A 15,481-nucleotide genomic window follows, 5' to 3' on the forward strand; every position below is an offset into this window, starting at 1 on the left:
TCTGAGTATGGAGAGCTGGTAAAGACAAATCTGATGGTAGCAACCTAATTTTTAGCTCTATCAATGCCTCCCATGCTTCTATGTGTCTTGAAATTGAACATATCCTCATCCCTGAAGTGTTCCAGGTCAGGTTGGATGGGGTTTTGAGCAAACTGGTCTAGTGGAAGGTATCTCTGCCCATGGCCAACTCTTAGTGTGGCCATTTATAAAATAATTAAAATCCCTTTCGCTCCAGACCAGATTGGTTGCATTCAAACTGGGATGGTCACAAATCACATGAAGCCTCAGACAGTTCCTAGACACAGTTTTGGTCAGTGCTAGCTGATCTAGACAAAAAAACATGCCAAATATTGCTCTAAGAATGTAAAATATTTGTGATTGAGTACTAGGTCTAAGGCAGAAACCCTCATAAGTGTGGACATAGCCTCAGTGTACCTCTGTTAAAGACTAATGGAAAATGTCTGCGGCCCACTGTGTCCCAGAAAGTGGAAAATGTATGATTCAAGCTTTTGACACTTTTCATCATGGACAGCATGTTTAACATGCCATCCCTACCCCATTCCCAGACAAAGAAAAGTCTCCTTGGCAGTTCAGATATTTATGCTGGGTTTTTTCTGTCTGTTATGAGAGAAATTCAGCCCAGCAAGATCTCAGACATTGTTCCTGGCTTCCATATTCATAGCTAAGCTCTGAGGTATTCTCATCCTCCTCAGTCCACACTGGCATCACTGATGTTGAGAGTTATTGCCCCTTCTATGGGAGAAGTTTGGTCACTGTGAGTAGGACTGAGAGGTTACTGTTCCCTTCAAATCCTTCTTATTGATCTCTCAAATATGGAATAAAAGTAAGAGCATTGGCAAAATAAACTCTGAGGAAGTAAAGGACAGGGCTGAGTGATGCCTTCCAGTTCTTTCAGTGATTTCTTCTGCTTAGAGCAGGGAGGTGAAAAACGTGGAGAGTGCAGGAGATGCTTGGGCAGCCTTCTAATTGCCAATTTCCATTGGTGCTGCTTGCTCAAATTGTATGTAAGGGTAGAGCCAGAACTATCCTGGTTCACAACATATTCTGTGCAGAGACTTCTTGTGTAAAGTGCCTTTATACTTCTCTTAAACGTTTTTTCACTTGTTATTAAGTTGACAGAATTGAGATCTCAGTTTTAGTGGTTGTTCCCAAAGTTACTGTGTAAGATTTGGTATTACCTGGGAAAATATTAACTACCTGGGCTTGAATTATATGAAGAATCTGATAATTAAACTGGACTGCATCAGGTCCTTGGAAACCCTTATTTCCAGCAGGAAGAGGAGGTGAATTGCCATGCTGGAATTGGAGGTTGGATCTGGTGTAGGTCTCTGTAGGGCTCAGCTCCTAAAAGGTAAATCTCCCTTTCTCTTCCTGCTCTCTTCCTTCCTCTAAGCCATCTGAGGAGGATCTCACTGACAGCTTTTTGCAGCATAGCAAAGGGGAGTCCTACCTCCACAGCCCCCCCAGCCACAGCAACATCCAGGCAGATAATCTCAACCTGTTCTCACTCCAGACTGGCACTGTCAGCTTGCACAAACGATCAGGATGATCTCTAAACAGCCATGGAAGCACTGCTTTGGTGAAACACGGGGCATTGATCGCCCCTGATCATCCTGTTTGCTCCTGGGGTGGCTGGAAGTGCCTGGAGGTGGGACATGGATGTGGTGCCTCCGAGATGTCGCGTGGGCTGTGGTGCCACAGACCTGATCAACGTCCACATGTCCCTGGGATGCCTGCTGGATGCTCCTGCAAAGGTCAGGCATCTCCAGAGCTCTCCCAGAAGGTTTTTAATGGAGTGAGCTGCTAGCTTTTATCCTTCCTCATAATTTCATGAGGCAGAATCCCCCCACCTGCCCCAGGCAAGCAGCCAGCCTGCCACCAGCTATTCCCTTTAAAATTATGATGAAGCTTGAAATAAAACACAGCCATGGACTGAACCCTCTAACCCTCAGTCCAAAGGTATTAAGGCTGCTGGTTGATAGAGACAATATCTAGTTCTTGGAAATGTTTTGCTTCTAGCACCCCTGGATGATTAGGAAGAGAGGACTTGGCGAAAAAGATAATGATTCTGTATTTGCTGTGGAAATGACAAGTGCAATTAGAATTGCCAACTGAGTTGTGATCAAAATTCTGATTAATTACTTACTGCTATTTCACAGAGAAGAAATTAGTGCGTATCTAATTGGTGTTACTGAAATGTATTCTGCGCCTTGCTTGCATAAATTAAATGTAAAGAACAAAACTACTGCGTGTCCATGAGAGGGAGAGAAAGAGATGGAGCAAAAGTGTGTGTGTGATCTGGGCAAGATCCTCAGGTGATGCAAATCAGGGCTGCTCTGGTGAAATCCCTGGATGGTGAGGCTCAGACCCTGAATGCTAAAAGAGGCACTTTGATTTGGGTGTTTACTGGGGGTCTGTGCTGTAAGAAAGGAAGAGGTCAGGCTGGAGGATCACAGCAGCCTTTCTTCCAGTCTTATCAAATCTCACTTTATCAAAACCAGTCACAGCAGTATGAAATCCTATTTTCAGCTTGTGATACCACGGCACCAACCCCCACCATACCATCAGAGACTCGCTATCGTGTGATTTTTGTTTGCTTATTTATTTCAATTTCAGCCCTGCACATGCTCCAGGCACATATACAATAATGGCAATTACACATTGTACAAAGCACATCAATAATTTTAGTATGAAAGAGAAGGAAAAGGCAGAGATTGGAGTGCTTTAATCGGCAGGACCACATTATGTCAATGAAGCAGGGACACGGAGGACTGATTAGATAAATTCTTCCTTGCAGTCCCAGCACCGGCACTGAAGTGCCCACCATGTTCTGAAAATTAAATGCATGCATTAAAAATGTATCTGCATTTATTTTCCCTCTGGTGTCTTTTTTTTGGTTTTTCTAACAAACAGAATCTTGTGGAAAAGAAAAAAAAAAAACACCCCTAGATGGGAGCTTTGGCAGTGTATTTGCTATTTTTCTCTTTAAGAAAGTCAACTCGGTACCTTGATGGAGAAGGCTGTGTCAGTGGGGATAAGATGAGCTTCCTCCTCCTCCCTGCTCCCCTCAATTAATTTTTATTATTCCAGGTGAAGCAGGAGAAAGGTTGCAGAAGTGGGGAAGCAAAGAGACCCCATGGATTTGCTAATCTGTGGAATTGTCAATTTGAAAGAATTTATTCTCCTAAAGAGGGGTCTAACTTGCATACTGTAAGTGTAGCTGCACTGAATTTAAAGGGTCATTTCAATAATCCTCAAAACTGTGATGAAATCCAGCAGTCCTATTAATTACCTTGCAGCATCTTGCCATTATCCTTGCCTTCCCTTGCCTTTGGCCTATCTTCATTACAGTGGCATGGAAATATATGTCCAAACCACAAATTTTTTTTTTTAATTATTTCCCATTCTTTCCATAATGACCTGGTGTCCAGCCTCTTAAACAAATATTTCACTTCCCCCCACTTGAGTCTGAAAGGGCAGAGCCATCACCAGCCAGCTGTAATGTCCTTTCTTTTCCTGCCTTCCTTTCTCTCTTATCTCCGTGATCTTCTCTCCCCTGCTCCCTCCCCCCAGACAGCTTTATTAAATTCAGACCTCTACTTCTGAGGCCTCTCTGTCTGAGCTCCTGCTCCCTGTGAGACATGGAGAATGAAATGGAAAACAAAAAAGTCAAGATTCCCTTATATTCCTCCTCTCCTCAATGTCCTTGGCAGCACAGGGATGCTTCCCACAGAACATCCTTCTGGCTGGATGATCAGGTTACTGTCTGTAGTGTTGCCAGAAATATTTACCATTTTGTGACCCCAGAGAAACAAACCATGCAAGAAAATGTGAATCCATTTTTGACAACTGACAACACATGCTTGATATAAAGTACCACCCTTTTGGGAAGGATTTGAGTTGGAAAGGGGAATTACATGTAAAGAGAATTTCCGTGGCTTTCATGGAGAGTGGTAGTAGCCCAGATTGTCTTGATAAGGCAATGCAGGTTTGAAAATGGCTTGCACCAGTTTTCCACCTGCTGGATTAGCCTTGGTACTTAGTTATGAATACTTTGTGTACTCTGACTGTGGAATGAGCCTTTCCATCCTAGTGGGATACAAACACAGCCTGCTGTCCCCTGTGACTGCCACATGAGACTTGGGAAAACAGAACAAACCCTGCCAGATGGGCTCTTTGAAGGCTCTCCAAAGCATCTTGACTCTTCATGGCACTGAAAGACACTCCCTGATGGCCCAAACCAGCAGAAATTCTTGTGGAGATTCTTGCTGACAGCTTTTCAACTGAGCTTTGCAACTGGTGTGTCAAGAAAATTAAATGTGCCCTGATATTTCTGATGGCATGGAACAAACAAGTAAAAACCGTGCTTGGGCTTGTCTGATGGGTGTGTCTGGCAATGCAGGTGTTATACCAAATAAAAGCCAGACCAAAATTGTCCTTGCTGACAATTCTCTTCATAAAAGTTAGATAATGTAAACTATTATACATGAAGGGCATCCTTTAAGTTCCAGCAGGATGCCTGAGTTAAGAAGCCTTGGAGAATGCTGAATTGTTCTGCCTATCTAACACTGTATCGGTGCTTTTTTAAATTTTTTTTCCTGGTAAACTAAAACTCTAAAAAATCTCAAAGAAGAAAATCTGCGCAATGCACGTCTCTGGTTTCCTGTGCACAGATAATATTTTCTGACCTGACAGCCTTGATGAGGTCTTGAAGAAATTGAATATTTTTATACTTAGCCCCATAATGACAGCAACGATAAATAAACACGTAGTGCCCCAACACCAAGAGTCTCAAAAATGTTATCAACTGTCATCATTTAGGGTTTGAGCATAGGGTAAGTGCCCTCAATAACATTTATTTTCTATTTTCCACAATGATCTGGAGGATTGCCTGGTTTAGGAATGCAGCTCTGTAATTTTATTGTCAGATAGGGTCAAGACATCAGCTGTTTTACATTGGCCTCATGCTGTCATCAGCTCGACCACCTGAGGAAGTGGCGTGCTGGGAATGCATTTTAACCATCCAAACAGGGACATCCAAACCTCTGCAAGCTCAACCACCAGAAATTACAGGGAAAAGCAGAGAACAAATGGGCTTCGGTTTTGCTTCCTTCCAACACCATGTGATGGGTTGTTACTTCTCTTTTCTGCTTCCCATTGCAGCTGGGGATGTTTTCAGACTAAACAAGTCCCTGAAACCTGAAACTTGGCCATCACTTATGGAAGTACCCTGTGCAGCATGGTTAATAAATAAAAAAGTTAAGGAAAATATAAAGACAACCTCTCCACTATTAACAAAAGACTCTTCAAAGCTACTCTTTTGCTCTGGGCTTTTACAATAATAAGCTGAAAAAATACATTAGAGAGCAGACTCCTTTCTAGCCACTTCATATTTCATTTTGCCTCTCACTTGTCTATTTATTTTCACGTCTTTCCTGATTACTTCTCAATTGTAGAAAGACAACATTAGGCACAATGAGTTTTAAATATACTCCCTGGCCAAAATAACTCCAAGGGCTGTCTGAAATTTCAAACAGCTCTCTAGTAAGTCTGGAATAAAATAGAAAGGAAGTGATCCTTACTACTTAGAGCAGGGCAATCAGGACTGGTGGGTGATTTCAGTGCTCCACCAATACATTTATTATTTTTTTCCATGGGCATCACCTTACACAATGAGGATCATGTCACTCTGTCTATTCAGCATTATATGAACTTGAAGCGCACTGTCTGGCAAAGCACAAGAGATGTTCCAGCTCCAAATGTACTCCTTTCCTGTTAGAGCTGTCCAGAAGGCTTGGGATGGGACAAGGACCAGGATTTGGACTACCTAAAATAACCACACATGAGTATAAAAATTATTTGCAAAGCAATCCTCAAAGCTTCTTCAAACCATCTTGAAATTATCTTAAGTTCTGAATGAACATGTCATTGGGTCACAGATATTCTCCAAGTAATTTTCAGTCCTGGAAGCTCCTCTGGACATATTCTAACCTGGGAGCTTTGTCCTATGAAACCTAAAACCTAAAATGTAGATATGCTATGATTTGTGATAAAGCCCTCAAAAGTCTGATGTAACTTTGTAGTTAGCCTTGCTCAGAGTAGAAGTTTGAAATATATGACATCTGGAAATCTCTTCTGACCTACTTTTTTTTCCTCCCAAGATTCATTGTAGGCATGGTATTTTAGGATTTTGCTGATAGACACATTTGATTTTTTGGAAGTGGTGTTTGAAATCAGTGTGGTTCTGTTCCTGCATCCATGTTAGCTCCAGAGGTTAGAAATATTTTTTAGGGAGTTGTTCTCTTTGCTCAACTCTTTTTGGATAAATTGTCTAATTTTAGGGATTCCAAGGTATTTTGCTGAGGGCCCCCTCTGTTTCCTGTGTGAGCTGCACTGTTCGGGAGCAGACAGAACCTCGGTTTTCAGGGTGACTGCACCTTGCACACGTGGGAGTACCTGGATGCCATGGCTTGGTCACCAGAGCTACAAAAGCCAAATGCAGAGTTTGTTCTTTTTCAGGGTCTTTCTCAAACCATGTTTGTAGCTTGTTTATATCTCAGGGGTAGGGGAGTTTCTTTCTAATTTTTAAATTGATGGTAGTTACTTCATCTCCCTCCTTTCTCTCTTTCCTCTCATTCAAAACTGAAGAAGATGGTTACTTAGAAGTGTGTACAGAGCTGTCATTTCCCTCTTATTTCTGAACATGAACATGGATTGGCCTGGCTGTCCCACAAACCTCGTTAGCATCATCATTAGTGCTTGTGCTCATTTTACCCAATGGCACTGGGACTTAATGCTATGGTTTAATGGCAAGGTGGTGATTGGCCAGAGGTTGGACTTGATGATCTTGGAGATCTTTTCCAAACTTAATGATTTGGTGATTCTCTGATTCTAAAGACAGGCCTGCAGTCCAAAATATATGTCTGGGTCCCACACATAGCCAGCAGAGACAGATACCTCCAGAAGTGATACAATCCATCCAAAGAAAAGCAGGAATGAATAACCCTCTAAAAGCCTCTCCTCTCCCCCTTTCTAATGATTATTGTCTAGATGAATAGCTTAGACCAGACAATTAGCTTAGACTAGATGCTTAACATTTAGGCAGCTAGAATTAATGTGATGAATCCTTTCTATGTGCTCAGATAATGACTGTAGCCTTTGTGTCTCAAATTTTAGCTCTGCAATATGTTTTCATAGGTGTTCAGATTCTGCACAGTGCTCTCAGATTAATTTCGACTCCCAAGGCTTAAAATACTTGCCTCCATTACTGTTCATTGTCATAAATATGTCATGGCATAATATAGCTGTCTGTACCCATAATGAAATCCTTCTGCTTTAAGATTCAAGTCCACAGCCCATACAGGACTAATATTGCTGAAAATCACCCTAATAATGTCACAGGGACTCTTGTGCTTGTGAACCTTTCTGTTATGAGCACAGGCTCTTGGGCTGAACCTCCAGCCAAGGCAGGTGCAAGTAAGATTTTAACATATTTTTATAACTTTGATGGGGAAAGGAAAGGAAAGGAAAGGAAAGGAAAGGAAAGGAAAGGAAAGGAAAGGAAAGGAAAGGAAAGGAAAGGAAAGGAAAGGAAAGGAAAGGAAAGGAAAGGAAAGGAAAGGAAAGGAAAGGAAAGGAAAGGAAAGGAAAAAGAAAAGAAAAGAAAAGAAAAGAAAAGAAAAGAAAAGAAAAGAAAAGAAAAGAAAAGAAAAGAAAAGAAAAGAAAAGAAAAGAAAAGAAAAGAAAAACTCTAAAGTAATTACTATAAATCTGTAATTGCAATGTTCCCCAAAGAAATTAATATAACCTGCTGAAAAAATCCTTCACTTGTATTAGTCCTCCCAGATTCCTAAACAATTGGTTTCAAGCTCTTGCTACTTACATTTTTTTTTTTTTTTTACCAGAAAGATGATCTTCAGATTTCCAACCTAAGCCTCCCTGGTTAAAATACTAATACTTTTATTTTGTTATCTCTGTATTGGATATGGGAAACCAGCCTTCCTCCCTAACAATTGTTATAAAAGTTCTATAAACTAATTATGCCTTTTACTATGCTAACTGAAATGTCTGCAGTCTTTCTGGGCTGAAATCGTGATATATGAAATATGTTTTATTAAATGGCATTGATGGGGAAAAATGGCTTTTAATAATAGGGTTTACAGGACAAAAAAAATGTACACAGACTAAATATAATTTCTCAGGGAAAGTTAAAAACTTAGTAAAAGTTTGGTATTTAGTCAAAATGTGTTATTTGTCAATGAAAAAGGGAGAAAATAGAACAAATGAAAGCTTCTGTTCTGCCCTCTCAACCTATTTCTTACAGAAATCATTGTCATTTTAAAGCTTATTTCTAACCCAAATACTTCCAGAAACTGCAGGTATTTGGCATTTTCCTTCTAGCCAACTTCTAGTGGAAAATCACTCAGTCTCTTTGTGAACATGTTCCCAGGACCAAAGAACTGTTCTCATTGGGAAGAAATGATAATAATAATAGTAGTAAAGTGGAGTTCCCTGAAAATTTTATTTTGAGGCAGTTCATTTTATGCCCTAACTGTATTTTTGCAGAAGAAAAGGATGATTTGTCTTTGCAGTGACTGCAGGCCAAGGAAGGAGAGTGAAGCTGAGAACCTCCCCATCCATAACACGATGGTCAGAATAGAGTTCAAGTTTATTTGACTAATTCTTTCACCACTTGTCAGAGAACATACTTTTGTTTGTGGTAACAAAAAAAGCTCTTTCCTCCCCCATTTCTCCTGCGAGTAGCACAAGCACTTGTGTGGAGCACAAATTACCGTAACCATTATGATGTTTGCTGTCAAACTCATTTATTTATGCAACTGCTGTGGAAAGGCCTGGGGCCCAAAAGCAACCCTGAAAGATTTCAGAGCCCTGGTGTGGGGTCATGAAAGGGAAAGTGAGGGGGAGGGAGAAGCCTCCACTGGTTATGAGAAAGGAACTGACACAGGAAATGGTCACATATGGCACAGATTTATTGTGTCCGGGACTTCCCATTCAAAACTCATTATATCCACAGCTCAGAGCAGTGCGTGGCACAGCCACATTCATTTTTAGGTCTGGCATCTGACAAAGCTGCTGTTCTGCTTTCAGGTGGTTGTGGTGATGGTAATTTTATCATTCCTAGACCAGAGAGATGGTGACTGGAATGGTGTTGGCAAAAGCTCTGCTGTTTGCTGCTTCTCATCTTTATTTTAAGCCACAGGTATTGGTGTGACTAAAGCTTCAGTCAGTGAGGTTGCTGGTCAAGGGAAGAGGAAAATCCTCTTAAAAACATCTAATGGAAATCAGGATTATCTTCAAGGGGAAGAAAATGGGAAAAGCTTTGGTAGTGATACTAGAAAAGAACTGATACTTGAGGAACAGCATGTTTTTCAAAGGTGAAATAATAGGGATGAAAATATGTTTCTCTTTGCATTTTTATTTGTCTTTTTCTGAGAGACAGGACCCATCTTACACAGAGATAACTTTTTGGATGGTGGTTAATCACTTCAAGAGGTTTGTGAGAATAGTTTGTTTGTCTTACCTGCTTCATGAGATCATCTAAAAGCTCCAGTCCAGGCTATTTAACCATTTTTGTCTGCATGCACGATAAAATATCTGGTAACGCTTTTGTCACTGCATTTGGATTTGTTCCTGAAATAAGCATTATGGGGACCTTTGTGTTGTCAGGATCACTAAAATGACTAAAGTTCCCAAATCATTAATCATAATACAGAAAAAAATCGCTCCCAATTCTGTCTTTCTGATTTAGTAAAATTATGCACAAGCTGCTCTGGGCCAGCGCTGACAGTAGCAGGAATGGGTCTCTACCCAGTCCAGCAGCACTGGGGTATGGACACAGGAGCTTCCTATTGCACCAAGAGTACAGCTCCAAACCCACTTTTGTCCCAGCCAACACAGACATGCCCAAAATAACTCCTGTGTGCTTTCCAAAAATTATCATGAGTCAGGAGCCAGTTCAAAAATGCAGTTTGGAGGTGATCACTGTCTTCTGGAGGGTCCATGGCTTTAATTCTATGGAAGTGCTATGCCAGCTGGCCTCAGGGACTAGAACCTGAGTTGGCACTGGTTATTTGATAAGTTTTGATGTATAAAACACTCCAGAAGCTCAGTTCCTGCTGATTCTTCTGGACACAAGTATTTTCAAGTGTGGCACCTTGTAATCCAGCAGATTTGTGGAATTAAAAGAAAAATCCCTTTATCCAACCTGGTCTGGGCACGATCTCTAAAGGGCCCTTCCAGATTTACTGACCCACCCCACCCCGCTTTGAGAGGGATCAAGATATTTTCTCCTGGCTGGGTTATTATTCTCTCCCTAACTTTTCATGGGTTTTTATGACAGATTAGGTGTTTTCTCTCAAATACAAAGACCAACAAAGATCTCTCTCACTCAAGAGATTCCTGACCTGTAAATCACTGAAAGCTTGAGGAGCATTTTGGGTGAACATTGCTATACAAATGCTTGGTTCCCATGCTCTTTTTGATCCCTGTTGGAGAGCATTCTGACCTCGGAGATTTGCTGGTCTGTCTTTTTAAAACTGATGCTTTGAGGTCAAGAATGAATTATTATTATTATAGTCTCTGGGAACTGTAAAACTGTAATTTTTTGTTCATGACTGGGACAGATATATTGTCATCTGTAATGTGTGCCTTCCCTCTGAAGCGTGGGGAGCTCTGAAGTGTTGATGCAAACCTAAATATGTATAACTATATGAAAGTGGCAAATAACACTTGATTTTAAAGAGAATAATTAGTTTCAATATGTGTGGCCATAGCAAAGCACACAATGAATGCAAGAGCAAATATTTCATGTATTACACCTGTTTTTCTTTGGATTTGCATGTGAAAAGGAAGGGTGAATGCAGATCTCAGGATGTGTAAGAAGAGAGTTTTATGACAGAGCCTCATTCAAAGGAAGCACAAATAACTGGCTTTTCTCTTCTTGGGCACCTACTTTTACAAACCTTTAAGGAACACAGTATTTTTGAGTCCACAAATGTGGCTAAAATTGGCTGGGGGGGGTGTCAAAGTTTTTTATAGAAGAACGATAAACAGGAGAGAATAAAACCCCCACACAGAGTGATGTTATGAGACTCATTTCCTTCCAAAATAATTTTCTTTAAAAGAAAGAATTAACAGCCTAAAGCAGTCACTCTATTTTTATTTACATGGTCCCTGCTATGAGTACATATTTATTTGTGTGTGTGTTCCCATGGTTTAACCCCAGATGGCAACTCAGCCTCACAGAGCCCCTCAGTCACTCAGGCCTGGTGGGATGGGAGAGAGAACTGGAAGTGTAAAAGGGAGAAAACCTGGGGGTTGAGATAAAGACCTTTAAACAGGGGAAGTTAAAGTTGTGTAAGCAAGCAAAGTAAAACAAATAATCCATTCACCACTTCCCATGGGCAGGGAGGTGTTCAGCCACTCCAGTGGGTCTCCATCACAGGTTGCAGTGACTTGGGAAAATAAATGCCATCACTCCAAATGTCCTCCCCTTCCTTCTTCTTACCCCAGCTTTATAGGCTAAGCATGAACCCACATGGTCTGGGATATTCTGTGGGTTAGCTGTTCTGGCTGTGTCCCTTCCAAAATCCGTGTGCACCCCCAGCCTTTTCACTGGTGGGGTGAGGAGTAGAAAAGTTTCAATTCTGTGCAAGCCCCTCTCAGCAATAATGAAAACATCTCTGTCCTGTTAACACCATTTTCAGCACAAATCCAAAACACAGCCCAAAACAGCTACTGCAAAGAAAATTAACTCTGCCTGAACCAAAACCCAGCACATTTGTAAACAAACACATAAGAAACATTTGTACCACTGTGCCTTCCTCTGCAATTGAACTCAGAATCATTTACCTTTTCTGGATTTCCAAGGTGCTATTCCTGGGCTCCTTTTTTTCCCCCTTTATTTCCCATTTGAATGTCAGCAGGTCAAAAGGAACAGTTAATGCTGATGAATATTTCCCTCTCAGCAAAGATATGTGCTGGCCAGCCCAAGGCCAATGAATCGCAATTTCTAAACAGTGTCCCATTTATCTCTCCCCTCCCCCTTCCTCCCCTCCTTGCTTTTATATTTTTGTAGCTATAATTGTAGTTAAATTAGAAATAACTGACGGGCAAATGCAGTCAGATGGAAAGAAAATTGCGGGAGATTTATTTTATTTTGATAAAAAACTGACATTGCCTTTTGTTTTTGTCAGAAAGAGTGTCTATTTTTCCCTGTACCATGAATTGTGGAATCTATCACGAAATGGGTAAAAATTATTGAAGCAAATGGTGGTGTTAACCTGAAGGGGAAAATCATTAATGTTGATGTATTTCATTCAATTTTAAATGTAGAATTTATTTTATTTTATTTATTTGGCATTGGGGAACAAGGGAAAGGCCAGGAGACTTGTATAGGACTCTATGTGCCTTTAAGTCAGAACATCTATTTTAAAAAATGCTCTTCTCTTCTTCCACGTCTCTCCATTTTTCTAAATAAAGGATATGATGTGGTGATGGTGGCAGTGGTGGAGGTTTTTTCCCTAAGCAAAGAGGGCCCCCTCGGCGCATTATTCTTTTCAAATGTGAAATGAGGTGGAAAATCCTCATTTCACGACAGGAAGGACAAATATTGACACAAAGTTAATATTTGTCAGGAGCCCTAGAAGCAACCTGAGTTGCTAAAATCTCATCTAGATATATGTGCTGGTGTGTTTATGTATATAAATAAATAATAAATTTGCCTTGATGATGGGTGGAACCTGCAGAAAGCAAAGTCTGCTCGCTGAGGTGGAGGAATTATCTGCAGAGGGTGAACAAACACACACACATTCCATGTATCATTTCTCTCTCTTCTTGTGTGGAGCAGGAAAAACAGGTGAATTCATGAGCCCAAAGCACACATGTCCCCTTCCTCTGCCTGGGTACACAAGATAACAGCATGAAGTTCAACAATATATGAGTACCTTCAAATTTCCCACACATGTCTAAGGACTATAGTTGACTCTTTTTTCCCCATTTTTTTCTCCCTCTCTCACACACACGTGTGTGTGTGCAAACACATACAAATAGAACCTGTGTAATCCAATTTCACCCATGGCGGGGGGATGCTTCTGGAATTTATCACTGCTATTGTTCATCACCAATGTAAATAGCACATGTCAGCTCAATATTCAGTGGTCACTCAGTATTTATTAAGTCCTGTCCACTCTGGCCTTTTTTAGAGGAAAGCCCTGGGGCAGATTAGCTGCTGGCCGTGACACGCCGCGTCACTTATCTGCTCTCATTGATTATCAGAGTCAGCTGTGGCCAGGACTCACTTTTTTCTTCTCTTCTCAGACCCCCTCTTACAAGCACCCCTGCTTGGATTTTCATGAGGAAATAATCAGATTAGGGCTTCAGTGGCGAGTTCATATGGAGTTCTCTTTCTCCAATGTGCTACTAACCGAATAAACGTGTTTTGTGGTAAATTGTAAATGACATTATGATTACTAAGGCCAGCATGGGTTTCATTTAAAAGTGATCGAAATTGCAGGCTGCAGAAATTGTGACTGGCAGATAAGGCCATTTGGAAGAAGACAAGCAGTGATGTGTGTGTGTGTGTGTGTGTGTGTGTGCATGGGTGTGAGTGTGTGCAGGAAACCAAGCCAGCCCCCTTTGCAAGGCAGGCGGGGCCAAGAAAAGTTCTGAGAAATCATGAAATATCATCAAATCCCATTTGTAGACATGAGAAATGTCACCAGGGGGAGATGGGGTGTTTCCAGGAGAGCCGTGGATGAGATGTGTCAGCCTTTGTGGGCAGGCTGCTGGCGGCACAGCGCGTCCTCCCAGCGCTCCAGGACAATTCCAGTGTCTCTGAGCACAGCATTTCCACTTCTGTTCTGAACAGAGCTGTCCCTCACTCTCTTTTTTGCCTCCAGCACAAACTGACAGCAAAACACTACAGCAAAATACTTACACTGAAAAGCAAAAAAAAAAAAAAAAAAAAAAAAAAAAAAAAAAAAAAACCCAGGAAAAAGCAAGAAAAGGGAAGCAAATTTGTAAGCTGGTGTCTAAAAATAGAGGGGTTTGTACAGATCCCGTCTCATTTGGACATCCTCCCTGAGCAGAGCTCAACATTTATGTAATTCCATTGCTTCCCTCAGGGACGTGCAGAGGGAGAGCTCATTCTGGGGAATGTTCACAGACCACGGGCTGCACATGATGATTCCCCTGGAAATACATAATGCACAGGATCCTGGCTTTGAGATGCAACTAAAGGCAGAGCCCAGAATTATTTAATGAAATGATAGAATGGCTTGGGTTGGAAGTAACCTTAAAGATCATCCCCAGGTAGGCCGGGACACCTTCCACTGCACCACGTTGCTCAGAGCCCATCTAACACTTCTCATAGTTAATTTATTTTTTAGAAGTCTGCTATTTTTATCTAGCAGAAATTTTCACATAATGTGTCCTTGATAAGTGACGTCTTTTAGCCCTAATGTCCTCTTATTCATCCAGAAGTTTGTGACTCTTAAGGATGTTGCTGTCCCTTATTTTTTATGTGAACTGAATGCATGTCCCCATGTGCTGAATGAGGAGCACAGAGCTGGTTTGGACATTGGCCATGCTTTGCCCAACATGTTTGTGAGCACAGCTGACTAAGGAAGGAGCAGGCTAGGTGAGGGAAGGAGAATTCTAGCTGACTACAGCAGAAAGTTCCTCCTTTGATTTTATTTTGAAGAGAGGAAGGAAAAACAGAAACCTACATCTTTTTTCTAAGATGCTCCAGGCAGAAATGTTTATGTTTTTCGTGCCTGAATCTGAACCCATTTACTTTTATTCTCTCTTTATAATCAGTGGTGATCTCATCGTTACAGCTTGAGGCACAATTTCTCTCATCTTAAAGTAGACCTGTATTTAGTTAGATGGAGCACACTATAAACTTATAGCACCATTCAGGATTTTGACAAAGGTATGGAGTGGCAGCACAAGGGGGAATGGCACAAAACTAACAGGGGTGGGGATAAATTTGATATTGCAAAGAAATTCTTTTCTGTGAGGATGTTGAGGCATTTGCTGCCCAGAGAAACTGTGGATTCCCCATCCCTGGAAGTGTTCAGGGACAGTTCGGATGGGGGCCTGAGCAACCTGGTCTAGTGGAAGGTGATTCTTTGCAGGAGGCTTGGAACTAGATGATAATTAAGGTCCAACCTTACAACCCAAACCATTTAGTGAGTCTATGATTCTAACTCAGAAGACTGTGTGGATTACATCTCTTCTCTCTAGAGTCTTCCATAAAAGGATCCTCTTGACTTGTCTGCAGAGGCACTCAGGAGGGGATTTGGTGGGAAACCTTGAGATGTGTGTAATGACCTTCACCCCCGTTTTGAAAGAACAAAGTGTTATCTAAAGCGGGTTTTGCACTCCCATTCATTGTGTGTTGCACCTACAGATGTTGCAGCTACCAAAAGAAGTCCAG

At 41.3% G+C, this 15,481-nt stretch overlaps 1 protein-coding gene across 1 annotated transcript in view; it reads left to right on the forward strand.

The window, feature by feature from the left end:
* Nucleotides 1-15,481, forward strand: part of PKHD1 (PKHD1 ciliary IPT domain containing fibrocystin/polyductin) — a 240,494-nt gene that overhangs the window by 193,806 nt on the left and 31,207 nt on the right. The window lies entirely within an intron of this gene.

This window comes from Zonotrichia albicollis, chromosome 3, assembly GCF_047830755.1.
Source record: "Zonotrichia albicollis isolate bZonAlb1 chromosome 3, bZonAlb1.hap1, whole genome shotgun sequence".
In the NCBI taxonomy this organism is placed as follows: domain Eukaryota; kingdom Metazoa; phylum Chordata; class Aves; order Passeriformes; family Passerellidae; genus Zonotrichia; species Zonotrichia albicollis.